This window comes from Nomascus leucogenys, chromosome 19, assembly GCF_006542625.1.
Source record: "Nomascus leucogenys isolate Asia chromosome 19, Asia_NLE_v1, whole genome shotgun sequence".
Classification (NCBI taxonomy): Eukaryota; Metazoa; Chordata; class Mammalia; order Primates; family Hylobatidae; genus Nomascus; species Nomascus leucogenys.
Genome location: NC_044399.1, coordinates 18,532,733 through 18,545,676, shown reverse-complemented (window position 1 = coordinate 18,545,676; position 12,944 = coordinate 18,532,733). Strand labels below are relative to the sequence as shown.

At 41.1% G+C, this 12,944-nt stretch overlaps 1 long non-coding RNA gene across 1 annotated transcript in view; it reads left to right on the top strand.

Annotated features, from left to right (window-relative positions):
• Positions 1-2,286: 2,286 nt before the first annotated feature.
• The window catches only part of LOC100601115, a 46,465-nt gene continuing 35,807 nt past the window's right edge, over positions 2,287-12,944 (top strand). The window contains exons 1-4 of the long non-coding RNA XR_179854.2: positions 2,287-3,351; positions 3,822-4,029; positions 4,653-4,717; positions 8,869-9,022. This is a non-coding gene — a long non-coding RNA (uncharacterized LOC100601115). The remainder of the gene's footprint in view (positions 3,352-3,821; positions 4,030-4,652; positions 4,718-8,868; positions 9,023-12,944) is intronic.

Below are 12,944 nucleotides of genomic sequence, written 5' to 3'. Positions count from 1 at the left end.
GAAGAGGGAGATTGACTATTTTATCAGTCATTAATTTTGGTAAGTATTTTTGAGTTTTATTCGTATAATAAAAACTAGATGGAAAAACAGCTGGCAAATTGTGTGTGTGTCTGTGTGTGTGTATGATTTATCATATATATCACACGTATGATATATATGTGATATATATTATATGTATGTATTATGTATATCAGCAGATTTATACATGCTTATTGGTTCTGTTCAGCTTTCTGTTCCCACATTAGTACAGAATTTATGTTGGGTTCTGCAAAAGACAAACCTCCTCACTCAAAGCTTTTGCTCATTCTGGGTTTCGAGAGAATTATAAACCACCAATGCAAGGCAAGGTTGGACAAATGGGCAAATGAAGAGTGCTGATAGAGACAGATCCTTGGGAGACTTTGCTATTGATGATTCCTGGACTGAGAGTCCCACCAGGGAACTCTTGCAGTGGCTGGTTTCAAACACCTCTGGTAGCTCCCACAATGACATGCACCTCTGTACTCTCACCCTGGTCTCAGCATTGAGGCCTGAAAATACTTGCATTTTCTTTTCCTTAAGAACAAAGATAATCAGTCCTGTTTTTATTCACGTGTTTCTTCTTATTTTATCCCTTGCCAGGACCCCCTGAGGCAGATCCCAGGTAATTCTGGCAGTTGCAGGCTACCTCGGAATAGGGCTGTTTTTTGTTTGCTGTCTGGGTCAGGTCCCAACCAGCTTTATGGAGGACCCTTTATATTCTCGTCCTGGGTTATCATGGAGTTCACAAAGGAAGAATACCTGGTGTTCTAACAAAGTTATTCAGGAAAAGAAAGAACAGCATTGGTATTCATTTGCCAGATATATATTTATTAAAATAGGGCTCAGTGTTGGAAATAGAAAGAAATAGATAATCTGTGGAGAAGCCCACATTGTGGTGGGAAAGTAGACATGGAAACAGGCAATCACAAAGTGGTGTGCTGCAAGCAGACAGGTATGCATGCAGTATAATAGTAGCATAGAGAATAAAATCATCTCCTATGTGAGAAGGAGTCATACAAGAGGTGAGAACTGAGTTGAGCTTTAAGGAATAATCTAGGGTTTACCAATCTAGGAAAGGGTAAAAAAAAATAAACAGACAAAAGACACAGCATATGCAATACTGCAGAATACATATTATAGTTAATCTATTACTCTAACTTAAGTGGGATAAGGTGTAGTTTATATTTCCCTCTGAAGCCATTGCAATTTTCCCTTCACCTATTGGATTTGTTGCTTGTTTTGAGAAATTAATAAATACATAAGGAGGAAAGAATTAAGGGCAGAGTGGGATAGGGAGATAAATAATAATAAAAGTAAATTTGCTAGACCCTTGCTTACATTATTACCACACTAAAAGACAGATGGGAAAAATCTCCTTCAAAGTCACTGATTCATTTGTGCCAACCCCTAGTAACACCTAGCAACTTCCTATTATTGAAATTGTGAAACTAAGCCTGGAATGGAACATTCTATATCAGCCTTAGTCATTGATCCCATTGATTCAGTATGGTGCTTCATGGGATCCAAGAGATTGCCTAGAGCAGGATTCATTCTTTCTGTTTCCTCCAAAGTGCCAGCAAAGCGTCTTCAAGTGGAGCCAGCTGATCTGAACAGCATTTGAGCATGCAGTGCTCCCATGAGTTACAAGTACGTGAATTATAGGCAAGATGTGCACACAGGGATAGACACCACTGACTCCAGGAGGCCCCCAAGGGAGGAAGACTTCTTGGTCCAGCAAGTTTGGTAATACACCTGGATCCTTCAGCAATGGTATACAAAAGAACTCTCCCTGAAGCATAGGATCCTGAATGCAACATTATTTATGGAAAGTGAAGCAGTACAACGAAGGACCTGGCCTCTTCCTTTCTCCTGGGCTCTGAGTAACTCCCTTGGGAAGGCTGTCCAATCATGGCAGTCAGAGGTTATGTCCAAGTGTTGTTTGAGGGGAGCAGCAAAGAGCCGACTGCAGGTGTGGGCATGCTCCCTCCTCCATCTTGGGCCTTCTGGAGAAGACTGCGCTTTCTGAGAAAGGCCTAATGAAAAGGATCAAGCTCACACAGAGGCCCTGCTGTGCAGGAAGATTGCTTCCAAGAAGCGATTCATTTTTAGTTTAACAACTGTGCGTTTGGTCCCCACACAATTTATCTTCATGCAAAATCACATACCTGTGTGCCAGATGTGCACAGCTGTATATGAGCAACTGCTGATCTATCTGTATCACATGCCAAGTGCCTGTTTCTTTAAATTAGGGTGGGTTGGGATTTGGGCCATGTGAAAATTTCATTTTGAAACCAGAAACCAAGCAAGCCCTGACTATGGAGGGGTGGGGGGTGGGGCGGGCGTTGAGCATAGCATGATGATGAACCAAGGTTGACTTAGTCTTTTCCAGGACCCCCCAGAAACTCCCCCTTTCTCGACCCCTAAAATTCAGCTGCATTCTAGGTCTGGAGAAGTTAGGCTATCTGGAGATTTAGTTCTGCCAAAGTGTGCGGCCCTTGTAAATGCCTGTGGTGAAACTGCAAAACCTCTGCCCAGCCCTCAGGAGCTCTTGAAGCAAAATAGAACTTGACATTTTTAGATGGTGTTTGAGTTTTTGCCCTCTGGATTCAGAAGAAGCAAGACCACAGTACACGAAATGAAGGCTACTACCCCAGTAGCGGGGCATTGCGATCCACCTAAGAGCAGGAAACTGAAGTGATGAGGGGACCGTTCCTCTGGAAACCCACATCTTTGCGTGCACTGAGGGATCCACAGCAGAACACGTGGACGTTTCTCCTCTGGTCTTGCCTATTTGCAGTTTCATAGCCAAAGAAAGCCAACAGGAAAAGGAAACTCATCCATCATTTTGTCAGTTTATGACTTATTTTTGAGTATCCACTAATGCTAGGTGTCCAGGTAGATATCAACAGGAGGTAAAGGAGTATAGTGCTTGACCCATAATAAATATTCAATATATGTTAATTGCTGATGAGGTGATTGCAGATGTACTTGTTTTTTTCAATTTTTGAGGACCTACCAGATGTCAGATACTATGCATAAAGTCCCCTGTTAATTCTTACATCACAACAAAGCAGGCAATATTACTCCTATTTCGCCAGTAGGAAAACTGAGGCTGAGAGGTTACAAAACTTAATTTAAAAAGTCATATATCTCATACATGGTGGAGTTAGGCTTAAGATTTAACTGTGTTTGATTTCAAATTCTGTCTTCGTTCCACCATGCTGCTGTTGTTTCTTCTCTAGCAGTTCTCAGAGCCTCAAGAGAAGGCTTTTCCCTCTGGGAGTGTACTGCATTTGCTCCTTCTGGCCTGGAGACCTGCCCCTTTAATAGGTAAGCTGGATGAAAGACCCCAGAGTGACCTCCCCACAGTTACACCTCCTATTTCCTTTCTGGTTCTCACATGGGCAGGCACTGATAAATCAGCTCACAGTACACAGGCTCAGTTTGAATTTCAACAAAATTTTCTAAAAACAGTAACCAGATGCAATTCAAATCACATTTTGTCCACATAAGGAATCCATTCCAAGAAAAGTCAGAGGATGCGTCTCAGTCAGATGAGTGGCTTCTAATCTTCCCTGGCCTTGTTTTAGAACTCCAAGAAGAAATAATATCCAGATTAATTTTAGAGTTCAGTCATTGAATTTGGTCTCAGGAAAATTGCATATATAATTTAGTCTTATAACGATAACCCCAAGATCAAAGATCACTCAAGGGTAGTGATCCCTCTAGACACCTGTCACACTCAAAACAATTTCCTCTTTTCAGTTTAAATAATTATTTCAGACTTTGTTTTCTCACAGGCTACTTTGAAGAAACAGGCCACCATCCTGGGAGTAAAACAGAGTTCTTCACGAATTACATCATTTATTTTTCAACAAATATTAATTTAATTTGGTTTAGTTTAACAAAAGCACATGATCACAGATTTGATAACCAAATGGATTCCTTGACGTAAACTTCAGTCCTGGTTTAGCTCTCTTCCAGGAAGAAAAACAAAGTCTCTCAAAGGTAATTGGTATATCACTCTTCCAAAGTGGAAAAAAAAGAAAGGGTAGGCTTTCAATTTTCTTAAACATAAAACTCAAAATCCACATATAATAATAAACAAATGGTTTAAGGCATTTTATGTCATAAATGTCCTGCCATTATTTAGTTATGAATTTTCAGGTTGAGGAATTATGCTAAAACCCAAGAGTCATTATGGAATGTCTGTATATTTGATTTCCAAAGCTCCAGATAGGTTTTAATGTGTTCAATATTATACCAGCGTACTCCCCAAACTATTTCTGTATCCTCAGAGACATGTCCTAATAGCAGGCCTCTGTGTCTTCTGCTTAGTGAAAAGTGTGAATAATAGCTCCAAAAAGAATATATATGTAATATACAGTATTTTTTTTTTTTTTACTTTAACATATGTTCCCACATAGCCAAATGATTCAACTCAGTACAGTTAACAACTTAGAAAGGGATTCATTGAATTTTCCAGGTCTCTTCATGGCCAGAGTTGCTTTGTAAGGAGACCCTAAATGTGGAATAATCAACATGTTAAAGTAATCTAGATGTTTATGATTTGATAACTCTTTAGTGCATTGTTTAACAACATGTTTTCAATTTACTTTTCCTTCAAATAGCTCCAAATAACCCTGTGATTTTGGATGATTGATTATGGGAATGCTGCTTTCACTGTACATCCAAGGTAATTTAAAAATTACATCTTCTTTTCATTGTTAAGGGGTAAAATCATTTGCAGGTCTTGACATGATTTATCAGAGACAGAGGGACAAAGGGTGAGTCCTGGTCTCACTCTATTAGGACATTATTATTATGTAATCCCAGAAGGAAAGCACGCAGCTCTGTGGAAGCTGGGTTCTAGTTCCAACATGTCAATAATCAGTTCTGTGGCCCTAGAAAAGTCATCAACTTACCGGGCCTCACTTTCCTTCCATTTGGAAACCAACAAAACAATTCAAATCAACACTTCTTCCCTAGAGATTGTGATTCATTGTAAGTGGAGATGGGCCCAGAAATCTGTATTTTCTGCTTAAGAACCTGTTGTTTATAACCAGACTGTTTGGAAAATACTAGATTAAATAGTTTCTAAGTCCAAGTCTAAAACTGTACAACTCTAGAACCAAGATTTTCTGTTCTCCATACATTTTTTCTTTCAATATAACTATTGGATTTTGTAAAATTATTTATCCATCTTAATGACAATCTTACTTCACAGTGACTGATGTCACAGTGTCTCTCAGACACTGTGCTCATGCTTGTATGGAAATAACCTGTTTAATCCTACTAAGAACTTCGCACTCTCAGTATGTTAGTATAATTATTAATCCTAGACGCTGCAACAGACAAACTCCCCAATCTCAGGGGCTTAACAAAGTAAAGACGTATTTCCTGCATATGTAAAATCCTCCTTCACCTTGTAACTATACCATCTCAAACACACGTTCTTTATGGGAAGAGAAAGACTGGGACACTCTGAATGATACCTATCTTGACACTTCTGTTCACAGTTCATTGCTTAAAATATCATATAACCTGATGTAATTGAAAGGCAGGGAAATATAAAGGAACATATACACATCTGGTAACCCAAATCATCCACAGTAGAGAAGCTAGATTTCACAGTTTAAGAAACTGCAGCTCAGGAGGGCCAATTAAGAGTAGGGTGGGACCGGCCGGGAGCGGTGGCTCACACCTGTAATCCCAGCACATTGGGAGGCTGAGGTGGGTGGATCAGGAGGTCAGGAGATCGAGACCAACCTGGCTAACACAGTGAAACCCCGTCTCTACTAAAAATACAAAAAATTAGTCAGGCATGGGGGGCAGGCACCTGTAGTCCCAGCTACTTTGGAGACTGAGGCAGAAGAATGGCGTGAACCCAGGAGGCGGAGCTTGCAGTGAGCCGAGATTGTGCCACTGCACTCAAGCCTGGACAACAGAGTGAGACTCAGTCTCAAAAAAAAAAAAAAAAAAAAAAAGTAGGGTGGGACCATACTTGAATGTCACCTGGCATTTCATACAAAAAAAGAAGGCAGAGTTTCCAAGAATAGAATGTATATTTTTCCTTAGAGAGAAGATTTATTTTCCAAATACGTAACTAGAGAAATGATATTGTTAAAGTTGTCCTTGCTACTGTGTCTTTGCATGCTGAAATCAAAAGACATCTCTCTCCTTCAAGTGGGCAGATATTCCTAATAAGGGGCCATGGGGTCTAAGGAGATTGACTTTGCTGTGGTCTACTGTGAGTGTGGCTCACTCATGACAATGAAATAGGGATCTCCAGATGTCAAAAATCATTCTTTCACCTTAGCTTTCTCAAATGGTTCTCATCACAGATCATTTCTTCACAACTGAACCTGTGAAATAACAGCTTTGCCCATTCAGAGCACACCTGTCATAAATAGATACTGTTTTCTTTCTGTCAATATTTTGATGCTGCGAAACCTCTCAATAATTCAATGATGAATTTTAAGGGTGTGGAGGGACCCCGAGATCTGTGGCAACAGAATTCGGGATGATAGGTCTTGTGTTGGAGGAGCCTCTAGTCTGCAGCAAAACAAAAATATCACAACAACAAAGACACAGGGTGGTGCCATCGTCAGTGTACGTCTGAATTAATGAGGCCTAGAGAAGGAAACAGGTACTTCCTCTGGCTTGAGGAGTCAGGAAGGGCAGGGGAGAGAGAGAGAAAGAGAGAGAGGATAATGATTGATAAAGGTCTGCATGGATGAGGCATCATCGGTCAGATATATGGAGTGGGGCAGGAGTTGGAATGCATTCCAGGGGAGGGGAGAACTTGAGCAGGAACGTTTAGGTAGCAGAGAGTCTTAGCATTTGGGAGAATGCAGTGGGCAAGTGATGGGTAGAAATATGGCTTGAGCTAAATGTTCAAAAATCTAAATGTCGTACAAACGAGTTTGGTCTTTACCCTATGTGCATTGGAGGCATCTGAGGTTTTTAACCAGGGGATAAAATATGTGCTGTGGAAAGATTGTTTGTGTGTTCTGGAGAGATGGAACACTGCACTTGCACAGCATCTCTGGATAAATCTAAACAACAGTGTAACACTGACAGATAGTTAACTATGCCCCAATATCTATGTTATTCTACTTATATATAATAATAGACATTTAAGCCAGGCATGTGACTATTCAGAAGGAAGATGAATTTCTCAGGTTTTCTTACAGTTGGTATGGCCATGAAACTAAATTCCAGCCAATGAGACTTCAGCTTAAAGATTGTGGCTGCTCCTGGATGTTTTTCTTAAAAGACCTCTGGCATGCGTGGAGGCATCTCTTGTCTTCTTGCTGCTACTTAGAATGCAAATGAGAGGTCTACCCATTTGGGCCACTTTTTGACAAGGCCAAGTTGAATTGAAAAGGCTAATTGATTTCTTCTTCATTGAATTGCTTTCCCACTTCTGTTAAAAGTCAGTTGGGCTTATATATGGGGGTCTATTTTTGAGTTCTCTATTCTGTTCCATTGATCAATGTGTCTATCTCTCTGCCAAGAACACATTGTGTTAAACACTGTGATTATATAGTCCGCTTTTATGTCAGGTAGAGTAATTCCTCCCAATTTATTATTCTATCTCAAAACTCATGATCCATTTGAAGAAACACATTTTACTTCATAACCTAAAATACACATACATGTGTATGCACATATATGTGAAACGTGTTTGATGAAAAACTTACATTGATTAGTTGTGATATGGCCTAATTTTTTTCTAACTATACTATTGTATTCTATTTCATTCTATTTTTTCATTCAAACATACTGGTCATGATACACTAAAATGACTTCAATATCATCTAATGGATCTCTCGATCCACAGTTTAAAAAACACTCCACTGGAAGGAGAGGGTAGTGCATATTGACCATAAATCCACCATATCCCCCATAGATGAAACCTATAGTGAAAGCCTCATTGGAGGTGGAACAAACAATGAAGTTGTCCCGCTGCACATCAGGTTTCTTTCCACTTGGGAGAAGGGCTTGTAGGGGACATAAAGCCCATTTTTTGAGGATGTTCTCACCAGGAAAAAAATCACCAGTCTCTAAATATGGGATTGGTTTTCTTTAAAAATAAAAAAAAATGCTCGATAAGAAACCTAAAAACTGTAAAATGATATTCATTTTCATGCTAATCAGAAGACCAATTTTTATTTACATATTGTCTTTTATCCTTATACTATACTGCTCTAGGAGTTATACATTATAATTTAAATTTTCCATATGATGAAAATATAGATGCATAGAAGTTTAGTGATTTGCCCAGATTTGCAGCACAATAGGCAGCACAGCTCAGACTCAAATATGTGCCATGACCCTGAATCTTATGAATGAAACTAAACTGAGACCCTCCATGTGGTCAAAAGTCAGGAGCCTGTAAAGGAGGGAGATGGACTCTTCCAGAGGGTTTGTAAGATTGTTCTGAAGATGACATAATAACTGCCGATATGGACCGTGAAGCTGAGGGTGACACCCTGAGCTGCTTTCTTTTGGGTCTCCGAGAAAGCCTTCATGGAGTGGAGCCACCACACTAGCCCAGGACAGCTACAGCTGTTCTTCTACATGAGCAGAAAGAAAAACTTTTATCAGGTTTAAGCCACTGTTATTTTGGGTTTATGTTATTCACAGTTGAATCTAATCCTAACTGATACAACCATTATCCTGCAAAAACGGTGGCAAAAAATATATATCACATATCCATCACATAAATCCACTTTTATAAGGAAATGAAGTCAAATTATTACCCCCAATAAAAAGGCGTTTCACAACATGACCCAGGAATTTAGAAGTACCATTTGTTGACTATTTCTCCCCGTCTCACAGCTCTCCTGGCCTCAGTGGATAAATATATGAGAGCACAGTTTTCCTGGTGTCAGGATATGAAGATCCAGAGAACAAAGAACCTCAAAGAACAACACCTGGATCGTCAAGGTTTGGCCAGCAGTGCACTTTCTCCAACCTTACAGTCATACGCAAGGTGAAAAACTCTCTTGTTTTCTCTTTTCCTAAGTTTTCTAAAAGAAGAAAGAAAAGGGACAAAGACAGATAAGTGGAATTTAAGAAAAATGAAATATAAACAAACTACACTTTTCACTGAACAGAAAAGCTCAATTAAGCAAAGACAGAGAGAAGAGACATGTAGGATGCTAATTTGAACCATAGCCCCATGTCTAATGCTTTTAGCCAAGGAAAGAAGAGAAAAGCAAAAAAGAAATCTGAGTCAGAGGGAAGATGTCATGGTGAGTTTCAATGGGAAGAATTCCTTATTAATTCTAAAGAACACGATGCAACATGGATTTAATTATACAAGTCAACCCACCCACATTCCTCCGCTGCCTTTCACACACATGGGCTTCTGAGGATGATGAAAGGTGGGTGGGGAGAAAGGGAAAAGGAGGCAGAGCACAGGATGGCTAGCGCCACTGAGAAGACAGCTCTACCCTAGAGCTCTGTGGCTGTGGCTTCACACTTTCTAAACATGAGCGCCTCATTGCCCAACTCCAGTTGCTGCAATAGCGCCTGACCATGGCCTAGCAAATTCATTCACCTTGGGTCCGGGACACTTCTCTGTTGTTCTATTTACTATGAGGGGAATTTCTTAAGCCTTTGAGAAATGGAGAGGAGGATAGATAGGAGCTTAAAAAAAATCTCTCAGCTGCTTTTAATTTCCTATGGGAAACACAATGCAATCTCACCAAGTTTTTCACTAAGAGCAAGTCTCCATTAAAACTCCAAAGGATTTAAATGTATTAGAAATTTGAAATACTGTTCAGGTTTTCCTAAAGTTTCCTTGGGACTTTTAACCTATACTATCATGAATACCCCAATCTCTGCAGCAGCAAAATCACTAAAAATGTCCCATAACCAAGACCCCATTGTTTCTTCCCGCTTTTTCTTTTACTTTCAGACAATACCTGTGAGGGTCCTAGCTGAGAGAGGCCCACTGACCATTCTGTGCTTTAGCTAACTATCTCTGGACAGTTTTAGACTTTTAAACTGAGGACATCCCACTTAAGATAGAAAGCTGTGATGGAACTATGAAGTAACAGGGCATCAGCATGAGGGTTCAGTTGCAGATAACAAAAACAAACACCCACTCTAGCTGTCTCAAGCAAAAGGAATGTGATGCAGGGAACTGTGTGCTTAGAAAACCTTTGAAAGGCTCTAGGCAGACTTCCATGAAAGACTCTCAGAACAGCACCATCGAACTGGTCTGTCAAAGTGGCTACTTCATCTCAACCAATTTTTGAAAGGTGATTTTCAAAAATTTTTCAATGACTCATTTGTAAAAACTAAAATTATTTTGAGATAATTTTAGATTTGCATGCAAGTAAGTATTAAGAAATAATATGGATTGCTGGCAAGATGGCTGAATAGGAACAGGTCCACTCTGCAGCTCCCAGTGCGATTGACACAGAAGGCAGGTGATTTCTGCATTTCCAACGGAGGTAACCAGTTCATCTCATTGGGACTGGTTGGACAGTGGGTGTAGCCCATGGAGGGTCAGCTAAAGCAGGGTGGGGCATCCCCTCACCTTGGAAGCACAAGGGGTTGGGGAGTTCTCTCCCCTACCCAAGGGAAGCTGTGATGGACTGTGCCTGAGGCATGGAGCACTCCAGCTCAGATACTGCACTTTTCCCACAGTCTTCACCACCTGCAGACCGGGAGATTCCCTCTGGTGTCTACACCACCAGAGTCCTGGGTTTCAAGCACAAAACTGGGCAACTGTTCCCAGCAGACACTGAACTAGCTGCAGGAGGTTTTTTTTTTGCCCCCCATACCCCAGTGGTGCCTGGAATGCCAGAGAGACAGAATAGTTCACTCCCCTGGAAAGGGGGCTGAAGCCAGGGAGCCAAGTGGTCTGGTTTGGCAGGTCCCACCCCCACAGAGCCCAGCAAACTAAGATCCACTGACTTGAAATTCTCGTAGCCAGCACAACAGTCTGAGCTTGACCTGGGACACTCCAGCTTGGTGTGGGGAGGGGTGTCTGCCATTGCTGAGGCTTGAGTAGGTGGTTTTACCCTCATAATGTAAACAAAGACAACTAGAAGTTTGAACCAGGCGGAGCCCACTGCAGCTCAGCAAGGCCACTGCGGCCAGACTGCCTCTCTGGGCAGGGCATCTCTGAAAAAACGGCAGCATCCCCAGACAGGGACTTATAGATAAAACCCCCATCTCCCTGGGATAGAGCTCCTGGGAGAAGGGGCGGCTATGGCTGCAGCTTCAGCAGACTTAAATGTTTCTGCCTGCCGGCTCTGAAGAGAGCAGTGGATCTCCCAGCACAGCTTTTGAGCTCTGCTAAGGGTCAGACTGCCTCCTCAAGTGGGTCCCTGACCCCCGTGTATCCTAACTGGGAGACAACTCCCAGTAGGGGCTGACAGACACCTCATACAGGAGAGCTCTGGCTGACATCTGGCAGGTGTGCCTCTGGGACAAAGCTTTCAGAGGAAAGAACAGGCAGCAATCTTTGCTATTCTGCAGCCTCTGCTTGTGACACCCAGGCAAACAGGGTTTGGAGTGGACCTCCAGAAAACTGTAGCAGACTTGCAGCAGAGGAGCCTGACTGTTAGAGACCCCATACGAAGGTCGCCAACATCAAAGACCAAAGGTAGATAAATCCACGACGATGGGGAGAAACCAGCACCAAAAGGCGGAAAATTCAAAAAACCAGCTTCTTCTCCAAAAGATCACAACTCCTTGCCAGCAAGGGAACAAAACTGGACAGAGAATGAGTTTGACGAATTGACAGAAGTGGGCTTCAGAAGATGGGTAATAACAAACTCCTCCGAGTTAAAGGAGCATGTTCTAACCCAATGCAATGAAGCTAAGAACTCTGAAAAAAGGTCAGACGAATTGCTAAGTAGAATAACCAGTTTAGAGAAGAACATAAATGACCTGATGGAGCTGAAAAACACAGAACAAGAACTTCGTGAAGCATTCACAAGTATCAGTAGCTAAATCGATCAGGCAGAAGAAAGGATAACAGAGATTGAAGATCAACAATGAAATAAAGCAAGAAGACAAGATTAGAGAAAAAAGAATGAAAAGGAATGAACAAAGACTCCAAGAAATATGGGACTATGTGAAAAGACCAAATCTACATTTGATTGGTGTACCTGAAAGTGACAGGGAGAATGGAACCAGGTCGGAAAACACTCTTCATGATATTATCCAGGAAAACTTCCCCAACCCAGCAGGATAGGCCAACATTCAAATTCAGGAAGCACAGAGAACACTACAAAGATAACTCCTCGATAAGAGCAACCCCAAGACACATAATTGTCAGATTCACAAAGGTTGAAATGAAGGAAAAAAATGTTAAGGGCAGCCAGAGAGAAACATCAGATTACCCACAAAGGGAAGCCCATCAGAATAACAGTGGATCTCTCAGCAGAAACCCTACAAGCCAAAAGAGAGTGGGGGCCAATATTCAACATTCTTAAAGAAAAGAATTTTCAAACCAGAATTTCATATCCAACCAAACTAAGCTTCATAAGCTAAAGAGAAATAAAATCCTTTACAGACAAGTGAATGCTGAGACTTTTGTCACTACCAGGCCTGCCTTACAAGAGCTCCTGAAGGAAGCACTAAACATAGAAAGGAACAACCGGTACCAACCACTGCAAAAACATACCAAATTGTAAAGAAACTGCATAACTAATGGACAAAATAACCAGCTAGCATAATAATGATAGGATCAAATTCAGACATAACAATATTAACATTAAATTTAAATGGGCTAAATGCCCCAATTAAAAGACACAGACTGGCAAATTGGATAATGAGCCAAGACCCATCGGTGTGCTGTATTCAGGAGGCCCATCTCACATGCAAAGATACACATAGGCTCAAAATAAAGGGATGGAGGAATATTTACCAAGCAAGTGGAAAGCAAAACA